This window comes from Typopeltis vanoorti, chromosome 21 (assembly GCF_054136105.1).
Source record: "Typopeltis vanoorti isolate ZY-2024b chromosome 21, IOZ_Tvanoo_1.0, whole genome shotgun sequence".
Lineage (NCBI taxonomy): Eukaryota > Metazoa > Arthropoda > Arachnida > Uropygi > Thelyphonidae > Typopeltis > Typopeltis vanoorti.
The window spans coordinates 13657550-13673743 of record NC_143569.1 but is presented as its reverse complement, the minus strand read 5'-3'; the positions used below and the strand labels follow the sequence as shown (position 1 = coordinate 13673743).

Sequence of the window (16194 nt, the reverse complement as noted above, 5' to 3'; positions counted from 1 at the left end):
GCTTAATCTAAAATTATATGATTGAAAAAGTTACCCTTGCTGTAGTTTTTGGAAGGGGGGGGGGAAGACACGGAGAGTACTCTTAGTGTAACAAAGAGTTGCACTAAGAGTACTTAGACTTAGTACTGTGGGTTAAGAGGAAAGAAAATAAAAGTACGAGTAGAGGGGGGGGGGTAGGCAGGTTCTTAAAAGCGAATTTTACTTTTACTGTAATAACATTGTCTGACTGAGGATAACGAGAAAGGTCTATTTATTCATTACACGATCCTTTATATTCTTTCCTTTCTCTCCTTCCCTTCTTCCGTTAACATCTCCCATTGAAAATTGACTCCAGAACGAGGTCCAGAAGGACCTCGTTCTGGAGTCAAAAAATTTATTTGGTTATTTATATAAAAAAAATTTAAATGGTTTGTGTAAATTTAGAAATTTTTCTAAATGATATGAGAAATGACGCTGAGGGATACGATGCCCCTGTTACTTCGCATAGCGGAGATACTCGGCTTGATCATTTGCGATAAGCGTCAGTGTTCTTTACCGATCTTTACTTGACGAAGCAACTTTCAGTGATAGAATTCTTCACAGTGGAAGAAACGCAGCACATCTACATCATCATCATCATTATCTTCGGAAACTTTCTTTTCTTAGATTATCTTCTATTTCTTCTTAGGTCAATGAGGCATACTTCATCCTCATCAATTACAGACGAGGAAACTAATATCTCAGAATATCAGTTTGATCAAAATAAATGTGTCTGCCTTGTTTATAGTCTTAGTCTTTATGTTTAGATTATATAATTTTGTTTAAAGAAAGATAAAACTTAAAAAGAAATACTTAATGAATTCATGGATTCACGTGGCCTCGCTTGTTTTTATATATTTTTATTTTATTTTTCGAAATACTGCTCACGCAACTCTGAGTATGTGAAGCCATTGAATTATGACTGTTAATGTGAATGTTTTCTTCTGCAGTTTTGCCTGTTTTTAGGGTTGAAAAATCCTTTCACTATCATATGAGATCGGCTAACTCACCTTCGGCTGAAAATCCCTTATAAAAGTTCGTTTTCTTTCTGATTTTCTTTCGTTTTCTTTCGAAACTAGAACAGAATACTGAAAAATATTGTTTATATTAAAATTAAAATATTAAGCAGTGACAAAATTTCATGAATATTTTATGAATGTGATAAATGGTCTACGTTCAAGAACATGTAGAAAGAATATTTTCTTACAGGTCACTTTAGCATTTAAAGAAATTTTTCTTTTGGTTAATGGTTGTTTTTAATTTTCCTGTTAGTTGGGATCGGTTAGGCACTCAATGAAAAACATATTCTAAGTCAGTCAAACTGACAGCAAGAAAATGCTGGGTAAAGAAAAACAAAGAAAATAAGAATTAAAATATAGTTCTCGTTTTCTTTTGAAAACGAGAACTGTATTTTATGCCCTACCGGCCATAAAAATTTTGTGCCCTACTGGGCGGAGATGCCTGTTTAACGGGGAACCAAGTAGCGGGACTAGTCAAGCACAGTCCTTAGCGAACAAAACACATGAATATAGAATGCGATAATCATATTAGCATGACTGATATGTTGAGGAGCCAGCTGAATTAAATTTATATGAAACAAAAAGAAATCAGATTTAGAACAAACAAATAACAACAACAAAAAAAAAGGTGGGGGAAGGAAAGCAGTATACCTCACGTTTGTGAATAAATCTTAACACTTCAGTGTTAAGAGGTATTGAAGAATAAATTTTCTAAGTAGTATACTTAAGTTAAGAAAATTGATATCTCACTGTACTCGACCATGGCTTTAAGATAGCATAAGCGAGCGTCAAATTGTATTCATACAGGAAAATTTACATAAAATAAACGATGCACTGCTGAGAGTTTGTAGTTGTTTGGAATTATATAAACAAATTATCAATTAATAATTTCTTTAGAATCCTGATAGCAAACTCATCCAAGTATTGGCCGTCCCTCGTAAATCCATTTTTCTCTCGATCTTTTTCCACAAATCCAAAAATTCACATCCATTCATTCTACGCATTGAATCGTTTGTCATCGTAGCCTTGTCCTTAATTCACTGCTATCATTATCTCGGTAATACAGCAATCTCTCGATTAGTTAGCTTAATGCGTTCTTTAAAACAGGCCCATTAATCGAAAACGCACTAATCGAATATAATAACCTATGGGAAGAAGTATAATTCGTTCCTCAAATTTCTTTTTTGAACCTTAATTTTTTTATAAAAGAATTAAGGTATGTCTCAGGGCCTAGTTAAAGGAAAACCATGAAACTGAAAGACAATAAATTATATTCAGAATATAAATTCTATTATTCTACATCTTAACAAAGAATTGAGCTTACTTAGTTTGGCGAGCATTTTGTTTCTTTTTTTTTCATACAAACGACGGTATGTGCCCTATTGCCTCTTCTACTCTTCTGCAAATTTCACTGCTTCTCTATTCATCAGGGTCAGCCTCGAAGCATCGCTGCTTAAAAGCTTCGATTATACGAAAAATATTTTCAAATTGTTTCTCTTTTGATTGACTATCAATGGTTAAATTTTTTTCATATTCTTCGGGATCTTTCCGCTGTGCATCTAAATTTAGCAGGTCTGAATCACTCAATTCTTCAGAAGGAGATTTAATTAACACTTGGACGTTATCATTGACCAATTCGCACCTCCTTTAAATAATTTGAAGGAGGTACGAATTGGTCGCCAACACGCGAAAGCACGTAGATAAAATTTCCCAACTGTTATACAAGCAAAATAGTTACCACTTTAAAAACTATAATGATCATAAAAGAGAAGTTAATTTTCCGACGTGTAATAATAAACAACTCATCCCAGAAGACGGATTGATTACCCTATTATCGGAATGGATTCTCCTCTTTGTGACATGAAGTGTCGAAGGATCTCGAATCTCTGGGCGTGCTACAGCAGACATAAATTTTGGCGGTAAAAATTTGGAACATAGTGTAGATGGAAGTAGTGTAGTATGCCATTAAAACTAACTTTGTAAAATGTTTTAAATCGGTAACTAAATTATTTTGCTGATAAAAAATAACAAAAAAGAAATAATAAATAAAAATTAAATATGTTTCTTTTAAGAGAAAAAAACTACTTAGTTTCAAAAGATTTTAAATTTGTTTTCGTGATTTAACGCTCTTCCCCCCCCCCCCCACCACTCAACAAAACCTACGGCCTTTCCTTCAACATACTCCGTATGTTGAAGAGGATAACACAAGGTCAATAAAAAAATGACTTCGGCCGACCTTCAATTACAGCCCAAAGTCGTACACAGATGTAAGAGAAGATATGAAAAAATTGACTTCGGCAGACCTTGAATTACAGTCACGCTATTATGCCACTGTGATCCGTTAATAAGTCCCCCCCCCCCCTCCTCTAGTTAAAAAAAAATACATCGGAAATGGCCTCTAGGAATTGGTTCTACAGTTTGTCAAAGGTACACCGTGTCATATTTCCCTATTAATTAATCTATCTCCTCTGTAAATCAATCTATTTATGTTGTGCATCTAAGGATAAACATACAAAGTGCTTTGTATTGTGTACCTAATCGCATATTACTAAGAAAAATTGTCCCGCAGTATAATTAGCAAAGGGATGTGTTGCAATTTCGTAAAATCGACTCTTGAGAAGTGCTTTGACGTCGAACGATTGCTCATGTAGTTATTACTATTGTCTACATATATAGTGTTGTTTTTTATCACTCTCTCTATGAAACTTGTTATTCAAAAAATAACCCAACCCAAATTTCAACATCCTAATAACCAAGAGATGATCATAAAATGATATTACAAAATTATTTTTGTAATATCGCTTATTACACTGATGACGGGTGAAAACTGACGCAATCACACAGTGACCACACTCAACACACTTTGGTTAGGGGGAAAAATTAACTAGGTTCGTGTTCTTTTTAAAGCGCCTGGGAGGGGTGCAAGGTGGTCCTTATATTTAATTATCCTCAATTAAATTAAATTTCTTTATTTCAAAAGAAATTGCATACGAATTGTTTTGGAATTCTGATTTATACTGTTGGAATAAATCAATAGTATAATTCGTTTTTTTTTTTTTTTTTTTTTTAAATCTAAAAGAATTGATTTTTGGATATTTCTTTATTCTCAGTTTCGATCTTGAATCCAAGGTATGTCCAAATTGTATTTTTTTTTCTCGTATCATTTCCTAAAGGACATGTCAGTGTCATGATTGTAAACTTCTCGTGATTGGCGACAGTTACTCCAAAAAAAGTGGACTTCGATACTTTACAGCGATGATTTTCATTGCTTTAAAGTAGCAGTCGATTTTTATTAGATGGGAGAACCAAAGTGTAGCCCAGTGAAAGCTACGAGCAACAGTTCATCCGCTCAACTACAGAACATTGATGGCGGTGTTTTACTTATCATAGAATTGATGCACAGTTCTTGATTCTACCTTGAACTGTGACATACGAGTTGTGGCTATTAAATAACGCGATTGGTTGCAAAAATGTGATTTATTATTACAATTGTATAACTTAATTATTATCCCCTTCAACATACTCCCCTCCTCTATCTATACACCGTTGCATACGAGTTTTCCATCATGGAAGAAAGAGTGCTGCAAGTCATCAGGTGTGATCTGTAGCGCTGCCGTTTTTGCCTTTACCTCATCCACTGACTGAAAATGAGTGTCCTTCAATACGGATTTAAACTTTGCAAAAAGGTAAAAGTCGCATGGAGCTAAGTCCGGTGAGTAAGGTGAATGGTCCAACACTGGCATCTTCTTATCAGCCAGATATACTGCTTTACAGACAGTGCACTGTGGGATGGAGCGTTGTCCTAATGGAGAATCCAAGCGTTGTTCTACCACAGATCGTGTCTCTTCTTCCTCACTCGTTCTCTCAGCTTGGCCAGAACCTCAAGGTAATAATGGTTAACTGTCTGACCCTCTGGTACCCATTCAATCATTACCGCGCCATTGATATTAAAAAAAAAAAAAAAAAAAAAAAAAAACGATCAGCACAGCCTGATCGTTTTTTTTTTTTTTTTTTTTTTTTTTTTTGACCTGCTCATTCTTGCTTTTTTTTTTTTCATTCTCGGTGACGTGGAAGTTTTCCAGTGCATCGACTGTCTCTTTGTTTCTGGACTTAGCTCCATGCGATTTTTACCTGTTTCCACAGTTGAAATCCGCGTTGAAAGGCACCTATTTTCAGTCAATGGATGAGGTGAAGAAGAAAACGGCAGCGCTACAGAAGCAGATAACGCCTGATGACTTGCAGCACTGCTTCCAACAGCGGAAAATTCGAATGCAACGGTGTATGGATAGAGGGGGAGTATGTTGAAGGGGATAATAATTAAGTTCTACAATTGTAATAATAAACTGCATTTTTGCAACCAATCTCGTTATTTGATAGCCACACCTCGTATTATCTTCATTTGCATTTGTGGAACTGAAGCAATAATTGCTTCAGTTTCAGAAAACCAATTTCCCTCCCCATAGCGTACACGCGAGGACATCGGGACATTTGCCTTTGATTGGAAATATCTGGTTCGATCCCGTCCAGAACTTGAAGAACTTGTAAAATCTTTCTAAAGGAAGATTTTACAAGTGATTCGTTAGCCGATCTTTCATCCTGAAAAAAACGAAAGTTTTTTTTTTTTTTTGTGTGTGTGTTTTTGTAAACCGATAGTACATTCATACTTGGTGGGCTAAGGATTTTTTTTTCCATGTTTTAATTATTTGCATTTTTATTCATATTTTACTTGGTCCGAACACCCTGCCCTAGTGACCAAACATGAAACTTTTCCAAATCATTTCAGGCTCTATTAGGAGGGGCGGTGGTTTCACACTTTTCTGTGAAGTTCGTGTGTTTTGGTTGTACTCAATTCCAAATACATCACGTTTCTCTAGACAGTGCGTTCTGTAATATTTGTCATTCGAATTGTATTATAATTTTCAGTTTTCGCACTAAAACAGCACGTTCAATAGAGAGAGAGGGAGAGAGAGAGAGAGAGAGAGAGAGAGGGAGAGAGAGAGAGAGAGAAGGCTTCTTCATTTTACGTATAATAATTGTGATGACAATTAGTTGAAGTTTTTTAGTGCATGTATCTCGAAAATTTTGTTTAATCGAGAAGATAGTTGTTCCCCCGCCATGCAGTCTAGTTTAGGTGTAATATGAGATTTAGGATGTACACAGGATGCTATTGATGTGGTTCAAGTTTAGTTTCGATATGAGATCGTTTGTGATGTAAAAACAAGATTGTGTGTATAAGATACATAAGCAAAACTAGTCGATGGGAAGAAAAATTTCGCAATAACATTTTACAATCGCTGGATTTTTACAAAAAAATACTCCCACCATTTTGCAGAGTTCTTTGAATACTATAATTTTTTTCGGATATAATGTTAATTCTCGCAGAAACAACGAAAACGTAAATTGAACTTTGAACTATATATATATATATATATATATATATATATATATATATATATATATATATATATATATATAACTTAACACACACTAATTTTATGCTAGGTCATTGTTCTGATATAAATATCAGTGAACATCTACGAACCCTTTCATTAGGCAGTATGTCGTTACGTTCTACTTCCAGTTCAACAGTTAGTATTTTCATCCCCCCTCCCTCCGTCATTTAAGATAACACACAAAACTCCAGCTAAACAGTAAGGGATAATGACCTATAATAACTGCTTCCTGATGCTTCCTGTCAGAAAGAAGATAAGTAGATTATATAACGTTTTGTCAGTGGTGTAGCTAGAGCTTTTGCCGCCCCTCTCAATACACACCAAAAATACAAAAAGTCAAAACGACGTACAGGAAAACAAATTAAAACACTGTTTATTTTTGAAGTAAAACTTTAATTTCAACATTCTAAGATGTTATTTTTCTTGCTTTTCTGTTAGCAAAATCGATGACATTGGCGAAGTCTATTTCATAGTAATGTAGGTAATTCTTAATCTATTTTATTTGGAAAAACTCCTCTCACAACTAGCAACAGTTACAGCAATTGTGACGAAAATTCGCTGTAGTATAATAATAGTTGGAACTGAGTTCTCGAGACTGTATTTCAGAATTAACTGCAAAAGTTCAAAAAGGTTCAAAGTACCGCCCCCCTCTAGTTACGCCTCTGCGTTTTGTCATCCTTACAGACAAGCCACAGGTTCAGTTCGCAATTCCATCCTGGCTTGCATGGTTATAAGACTCTTTCAAAATAAGCTGATAACTTTGGAATTTTTTAAGATTATCGAAAAATAAAGGTAGAAGGATTGATATAAGTACAACCAACACGGCTGAGATGGCAGTTAAAACCTTGTTTAGGTCCTACACATCGGATTTCCAAGCTTGTCTAATCCTTGACCCAAATATGATATTGGCGTATCGTAACTTTTATTCTAAAACTTGTTTGGTGCTAATTTAGTCTTGAAAAAATTCCTAACAAAATTCATATATTTGTATTCTGACATGCTCTGGGTTTTTTTTTGGGGGGGGGGAGAACAGGGCGAACCAACTACTTAATTTGTAGACTTCCTTTGACACTTTGCTTACATACCTCAAGTTTATTATCTTAACTAAGCAGTTATAAATATAATGCGAACCAAAACATAATAAAAATCCGTCTGTCGATATCTGATATTTTCTGAAGTTCTGGATGTGATAACATCAGTAAGGTATTTAAGGACAAATCTTGTCGCATAGAAGAAAACTAAAAACATGACCGCGTTTTGGTTGCACAGAGCAACCAAAAGCGCTAAGACTTTATTTCTCACCATTGTAGGATGCTATGGAGAGCAGCATATTTGGCACTGCATGCAAATGTTCGTGAAAATTCGATTGGTTCATTAAATGTAAGTGAAAGTTGCAGTTTATTGTCACTTACAGAATTATGAATAGGATACGCAAAAAATGTATACACACTTTAACAGACGTCACTGTGTAGTATGATGTTCTCTCAAAAGATGTCGTTACTCACATGAATACTAGCATCAACATGTGACCTTACGCAGTAAAACAAAATGGCCGAGGCACGATTGTCGTTCGAGGAAAAGAAGGCCATTTTAAAAATAGTATTTCAAATTGAGAATGTTGTTGAAGTTCAACGACAATTTAAGCTTATGGAACAGTGAATCGGCATAATTGGGTTTACCGGGCTCCAGAAAATCCTGGCGTTCATGTGGACAATGCAGCCAATTTACCGGAGCGCGATGTCTGGTGTGGATTGTCATCTAGGGTTTAATAGGACCATTCTTCTTTGAAGGTACCGTTACTGGTCAAGTGTACACAGATATACGTATATCCATTTTACCTGCCATTCATGCACTTTATGGGAATGATCAATTTCTCTCTTAACAAGATGGCGCACTACCACATTGCCACCAAGACGTGAGAGCTTACCTCGATGAGAGTTTGCAGGAACAATGGATAGGACGAAGAGATGCAGTTGAGTTCCCCCCCCCACTTCTCTTGATTTAACACCCTTGGACTTCTGCCTATGGGGGCAGAGGCGTAGCTAGGGAGGAGCAGAGGGGCGATCCACCCCAGGCTGCACTTTGAACTCATTTCCAAATATTGTAATACTACTGCGAATTTTCTCACAGTTGTTGTAGGTGTTACTAGTTGTGAGAGGAGTTTTCTAAATAAAATAGATTAAGAATTACCTGTAGCTCAGTGTAAGTGGTGCTTCTGTCCTCTGCGCTTGGTCGCTTAAAGTCAGACTTAAGTTCAAGTCTAGTCGCAGACTAGAGGAACTTTTTCTAAGCCTTTTTTCGACCGATTCCCGAGTTAGTCGATCTCTGGCACAGGCAAGCGGGTTTTTCCTCCCAGAAACTCGGGTTTTTCATCCCGTAAACTCAAGAAAATCGACCGTAGTACCCACATTATTTCAGACAGTAACATATCTTGTTAGGGTTAGGTACCAAGAGATGGCAGCACTTGTTTGTCAGCCTCTTTATCGGCGGCTGCTAGAATTAGTGATAGACATGGGCCAGCAATCTCTGATTGGCTTGAAGATTTAACTGCCCACTCAGTCTCCAAAAGCTAAATAGGGTTAAAAGGCCTTGCCTACTCCCTGTAACGGAATAAAAGGTGTTAGCTGATTTATTTATTTTATTTATTTATTTACTATGAAATAGACTTCGCCAATATCATCGGCTATTTTGCTAACTTTGCAAGAAAAATAACATTTTAGAATGTTGAAATTAAAGTTTTACTTCAAAAATAAACATAGTGCTTTAATTTATTTTCCTATACGTCGTTTTGACTTTTTGTAGTATTTTTGGTGTGTGTGTGTGTGTTGAGAGGGGCGGCAAACTCAGGGACCTCTCCGGGCGGCAAAAGTTCTAGCTACACCATTGCTATTGGGGGAACTCTGAGAATATAGTGTATCCTAGAAAACCAGCTACACTGCTGGCCCTTCGGAAAGAAATTGAAACGCATGCGCAGCAATCCTACTGGACACTTTGTCCAGCGTTGCCCAAGTAGTAGTTCGCCGTACTAATAAGTGTCTGGACGCTAATGGTAACCACATTGAGCACCTTGTGTAATTGTAGAAGTCAAAGGTAACTTGTATTGATCCCTTGATGTCCGTATAAATTTAGTATTACAATTTTTATACAGGCTTTCTTTTGCTGAATTGCGTATACATTTTTTTTGACAGACTCTCTCTCTCTCTCTCTCTCTCTCTCTCTCTCTCTCTCTCTCTCTCTCTCTGTGTGTGTGTGGGAGAGGTAGGCACAAGAATAGCTTCATGGCATTCCTGAATTACTGGGGAGATCTGAAAAAATAACCATTTAATCTGGAGTGGAAGAGGAAGCCATTCATACTGGCAAATATGCCTCCATAGCTCACTAGAAAGAGAGAAATGTGCTCATTTGTTTGAAATACTTGAGTTTAAGTCGTGTCTTGGACAGTCTTTTCAGATAAAAACGTAACCTATTTGGTTTTAGATGATGCAGCAAGATTTTTGTCGAGGAAAATATAATTCGTCGATAAATACAAGAAATTTTAAAATTTAAAATGTTTTAAATATTTTAAAATATACTCGGCTCGTCTTACTGCCTCATCATAGCTAAGCAATTGCAAAGGATAGAAGAGATGTCTTAGGTACTACTATCGAGGTTGGGTGTTCAGTCAGCTACCTCACTAATTTTTCATTGTCAGAAAACCGTTATGAATTCCGATTCAGGGATACCGCTAGTAATAAGCACTGAATCTCTTTTAGGTAGTTAAAACAACGCAACTTGAACTTGTTTTCACCTTGGAATCAAAACAACAACAGCAACAAAAGTTCAAGGTTAAAAGACGTCACGGGAGAATGGTCATGGTGGAAAAACCAGCTCTTTTCTGTGAGCTGTTAGCTCACAAGCTCTCTTGAAACTACTTAGCACGTTTTCCTAGCGACACAAATTCCTTTTGAATGATCATCTTCACATCGAAAAATAAAATAACGAGATGTTTTTCACCCACTGTCATACTCGTCATTGAACCGTCTTCGGCCGTGCCGGAAATGGAAAATTTGGGCTGTACGGATTGTTGTTCAGCTTTAAAGCCGTAGCGATATATACATGAGTTTCTACCATACTTTGACCACCTTTTATGACCAAAAATGGAGTGAAGATATTTTAAAAGAACAAAAAATAAATCAGTGGAAGAAAAACTGAACAAAAGTAAACAAAATTAGGTAGAACGTGTAAGCTGAACAGCTAACACTCGATATTCTAAACAACCAATAAGTAAATCAAATGGGAAGAGAAAGCCACGTGAACCTCTTCAGAGGTCCGCCTGGCCTTCTCTTCGTATTTAGTATTAAATTTAGATTAAAAAAAGAGACTGAAAAGATCATAAAGTATATATCCGTATTTAGAGTCATGATGATAATGATCACCATATTTTAAATTTTATTTTATTGTTTTTTACCAGTTTTACTCAACATTTTGAGAACTATTCAGAACTTTTTTGTTCTGAATAGTTCTCAAACGCATACAGGTACAAATCTTAAACAGTTTGCACTTGTGGGCTGAATATAGTCTACTGTAATAGTCGAGGACATCTCATTCAAATATTAGCGATTCCCTCCACATTGTCAATAAATAATAATCGCTATTACTCCTCTAGAGGATAATTTCCCAAAACATTGTATTGTCTCTGGAAATTTGCTAAGAAAACCTCTATGCGAAACTTGAACTCTGCAGAGAGAGAAAGAGCGAGAGAGAGAGAGAGAGTTGTTGTTGCTTTGGAACTGTTGTAGAAGTAAGGCTATGAGACTCATGTATAACCGATGCATTGTCTTGTTTTAGTCGGTTATTCTCACAACGTTGTTTTTTTTTGGGGGGGGGGGAAACGGGAGTTTCCAGGGGGAAATATTTCGCTACCTCCTTACGACTAGAGACGAAATGGTAAATTTTCCAGCCCATTTATTTTAAACTCTTTATATCATTAAATTATATTATGTTCGCTTAGATGAACGAAAGTCTATGCCACTTCAATAGTTCAATACTTCTACATTCATTCAATTTAGAATTCAAAATTTTACACTTCCATTTCGGTTATTATTCTAAACAGCCCTATGACAATAATTATAATAAAATTATTGTCATAAAGCTGCATAAAACATGGCCATTACATGATTCATTTTGTATCATGTAATGGTCATATTTTGCTTGGGTCATCTCAAAACATTGACAGGATTTGAACTGCTTTATTTGACAAAAATATTGCTGGTCTTTTTCCTGTTATATTAAAAGTTCAAAACGTAGTAATCTCTGAAAATCTTCATGTCACTTAGAACCATATAAATCGAAAGTTTGCTAAGTATAACTTGAAGAAGGAATTTTTAAGAAATCTCAGTATAGCTTGGAGAACTGAAAAGAAAGACGATTTAAGATCTTTAAGGCTATTTTATCCAGAAGTTCAATTATGTGCATCCATAGCAGTGCAATTAGCACCAAGAGATTTGGTGGTTAGCAGTTAGCTCAAAATGGATGCTGAGCAGCTGCTACTCACGTTGCTGTAGGTTTAACTTAAATGGGGGGGGGGGGTGAAGGATGATATTTCTTTTAAAAGAAAATACAAAAGTAGCCCGTCTGTTTCCGTATTGCCTTTTCTTCAGATCCTGTAATTTTTGAAGTTTTTTGATAGCATTCATATCTTTTGCAAGGGGAAAGGCAGAATTGTGTTTTGGAAGCATTGAAGATGACTCATTGTTATTTTTCCATTGAATAACGATGTGCAGATCAGTGTTTAGAGCACTAATTATAAAAAGCCTTGAAGTTCGGAATGTTTGAGTACTTCAAGATTCTCAGAATAGAAAAAAATGAAGAATACTGTCACCAACAAGTCTATTAATAGTATGTGACTGAAGGTAATTTATGCATATTAGCAAGAGGATGAGTGATATAACAGAGCCCCGAGAAACACCCGCGTTAGTGGGGAAATTTGAAGAGAGAACACCGTCCACCATTTCGCTATCTAAAATGGTAATTTGCTAAGGCTTCTAAATTTCTAAGGAAGGCTTCTTCCTTGGAAATTTCAAGTGTTTTATAACAGGTTTGTCCAAAACTTTCCGTAGCTCGTGTCCATAGGTGAGCGATGTAGCAAAAAGATCTGCTGTTAATTCTGAGTAGAGGAATCTGTACTGGTGGGCACTAATTATTTGGCACCACTCCAGGTAATGAAGTAATTGATGCCTATTACTTTAGAAAGCACTTATCTGAGAGTAATAAGTCGATAGTTTGATGACAGACGTTCGTCTCTTTTGTTTTTTTGATTGCCTGAATATGGGCTTACTTTCATGCTATGAGGTGGATGACAGCTGATTATAATAGGGTGTCGAGGTGATAGGTATTAGTTCGGGGACAGGCGTAAGTTCGAGTGTTGATTGGTAGATATACAATCTGGAAGAGAAACTGGAGCATTTGCTGTAAACAAATACTCCAGCTTTTCTTCCATATTGGTTAGAATTGGAAAAAGGAAGCCAGATGATCACTGTTGGGGTAGGTGGGGATGTACGAAATTACTCTTTGAGGATAAGAAGTGTAAGTGGGTTCATTTATATTTCGAATTAGGGAGTAGAGACAGCAGATGAGCGAAACATAATCGGACAAGAAATCCTACGCTTGAGAAGATCACGGGAGATTCAAAATTGGTGCACTCTGGCAAGGAATATCAGACCGCAGACAAGTCTCGTCAAACCTTTCCAAGAGACAAAGAAGTTATCCGCTAAAAGGGAACCCAAATAGGAAGTAAGAACAAATTCTACACATCGTAGGTATATGCTTAATCACTTTCCACATTACTTCAGATCTCGACTATTCTTACAACTACAGTAGTGTAATCCGAGAACATGAAGAAAAGAAAACAAGGCAGCTGAAATATGCCTTTTTCTTTTTTTCTTCTTCTTGTTTTCGAAACCAGAAGTCGTTTCCTTATCAACTCAGTTGCGGATTTTTATGTTAATCTTTCTTGAATCTTATCTCCTTGAATCTTTTAAAATATTACCTAGAAGAAGTCGATACTTAATAGTAAAAGGTTTAGAGAACTCCGTTTAACATTAAATCTCATTAATATTACTTAGGCAACTCTTACTAAGAAACTTTCACAAGGTTATCTAAGATCCAGGCTCGATGGAGACGAAACAAATAGTTTCGAATATGTTTTGACAAAATAAGGTAATAACAAATGAGCTGTTTCAGTAAAATCTGAAAAGCATTGCATTTAATTAACTGCCTTGTCTTCATTGGCTAGGAAGCTTTCTCAAGGCAAGCGAGGAATTAGCATTGAAAAAACTACTCTGAAACATACGACAGCAAGCTTTTTTTTCTTGAGTGGTACCTGCTCTTGTCACGTATCTTTATGCAGAGTGGCATTTTGTAACATGATCATGGTGGATTCTGATGGGGGCAAAAAATTCCTAATAAAATATGATTTTTTTGTTTTAATAACAAAACTCATTTATATCAAACAGGTTCTTCTAATTTTTTAAATTATAATACACGTATATTTCTTTGAAACCCTAAATTGAAATGGTTAGGTTAGGTTATAATGATTTCCAACCGGTAGAGGAAAAAAGTCCTTTTTAGGACTTCCCGGGTAACAGATGGCAATGCTGTAGCCAATGAAGTTTTAACTGAGGCTCGGCTATTGCCGTTACCCAGCCATGACTAGAGCTTTTTAGCTCAACAACACTCCATCCACACAGATTTTCTTCATTCAGATGACGAGATAAAGAGTCAAGGACTCAGTCCATCGCCCAGTTCTTATAAGAATAAGGTTATTGATAACGATTTCTGATTTAATTGAGTGCAAAAGAAGTACTTTCCTTACTTTTTTCATTATAAACTAACCTAACCTAACCTAAGCTGTTATAATTTCTATTGAGAATGAAAACCTATATACAAAACCTATAAACATGTTTTTATTACATTTACCAGACTCCTCTAGGAATTATTCACTTTAACCGGTAATTATTAATAATAACCGGATTTATCACTTGAACCGTAACATATATATATAATTTTAGATTTTTATAATTTGATCTTGTCTCATAAACTTGTAATAATTAGCGCGTCCCTAGTTGTATAATGTCTTTGTTATTTGTTAGCCGAAATCAATTCTAAACAAATTTAACACTTTGGTTTATTATTTCTCTCGATCACAAAATATTCATTTGTCCACTTTTCTTGAAAGGCACGATGCTCCAAATCCACCTGTTTCTGTTTATATGGTGTAGCCATCCTAATAACAATTTTTTAGCAGTTTAGTAATTCTTTAATAATTGAACAGCGAATACAGAAAATTAACTAGCTTTCTCAATGCTGAGAATATTTACAGCTTACTGCAGATGAACAGTGCAACATATTACAAAAGTACCAAAATGCATTTGACGGCAATTTACTTCTTCAAACATGTAGTTTAAATTTTAAATTAGCTTATCCCTAACTCTGCAATGTTTACTTGTAGTAATAGAGTAAACTACATCTTTAGTTACACACACGCTGAACCACTGTTATGAGGGAGATTAGTTCCCAAGCGTCAACACGTGTAAATATGCAGAGAGTATCGGCTGAGTTGCACCATAGGACAGAATAAGTTAATTGCATGCCAGTCACCAGAGCCTCCGTAACTCAGTCGGTATAGAAGAAACACTTTGGTCAGAAAGACTGGGTTCGATTCCGGTTTATAACGTAAGGAACCTTTATCTGGTCTTTTTCGATAAAGGTGAGTTAGCTGGTCTGGGAGGGGTAGAAGGTTGTCCACCCCGAAACTCGGGTTTTTTGTCCCTCAGACCAGGCAAACCGGCCTCGTGAACACACACGGATCTAGTCATAAAAATACATACTTAATCCCTCATTAGGAGGGCTCAAACCTCCCACCACCACCACCACCCAGAGGGACAGGGAGAAAGGGAGTACCCCATACGAATATTATTATTATTCCAGTCACTCCAAGAATTAATTTTGGGATATTCTACGCAGGACACCCCTCTTTCTGCTGGCATTTTACATACGAGTTCTCCTGAGGATATTCTAAGAAAAACATTCCAATTAACTGTTGACCTAAATATCTAAGTGAAGTTTTCTGGGACATTTCTTAGAGACCTTCTGCCTTCTCTGAGATCAGTCTTATCATTCCGAGAGAACTCTCTTTTTCACCCTCTTGTCTTTCTCTTCTACTACATACTGCACTGTACTCTGGTTTTGTATCGACCACTTGATGTAATAATAATAGTAATAATATATCCTTTAATAAACGTATTCATAAACAAAAAAATAAATAAATTCAAAGAACTTGTGAAACTTTAATAATCTCATCAGGTGTATTTTTGGTTTAAACCAAAAGAGAGTACAGTTTGGTTGGCTAAGAACGGGACCAGGGCCTGATTTAAAGTAGTTGCAACTCTAAGCTTTCATTTTTAAGAAGCCTTCCAACCCCTCTACTGAGCAAATTTTATCTGAATAAAGTTATCTATATTGTGGCCGAGGCCCCTTGTAATGGGAGACCATAAGCCATAGCTTGTATTGCTTATGCGTAAATCCGATTCTAAACGGAGCGCCAGGTGAGGATGAGAATTGGGCGTTAGGTCAGAAACCTAATTGGGATCTTCACATCGCCATTCCTTAAAGGCGATATGGATATAATCTTAGATTTTAAATTATAGATTGCGATAGGTTTCAAT

General features: G+C 36.1%; 1 protein-coding gene across 1 annotated transcript in view; it reads left to right on the top strand.

Moving 5' to 3' along the window:
• LOC150094633 (estradiol 17-beta-dehydrogenase 11-like) overlaps positions 1–16194 on the top strand; it is a 65987-nt gene that overhangs the window by 519 nt on the left and 49274 nt on the right. The gene's annotated exons all lie outside the window — the stretch shown is intronic.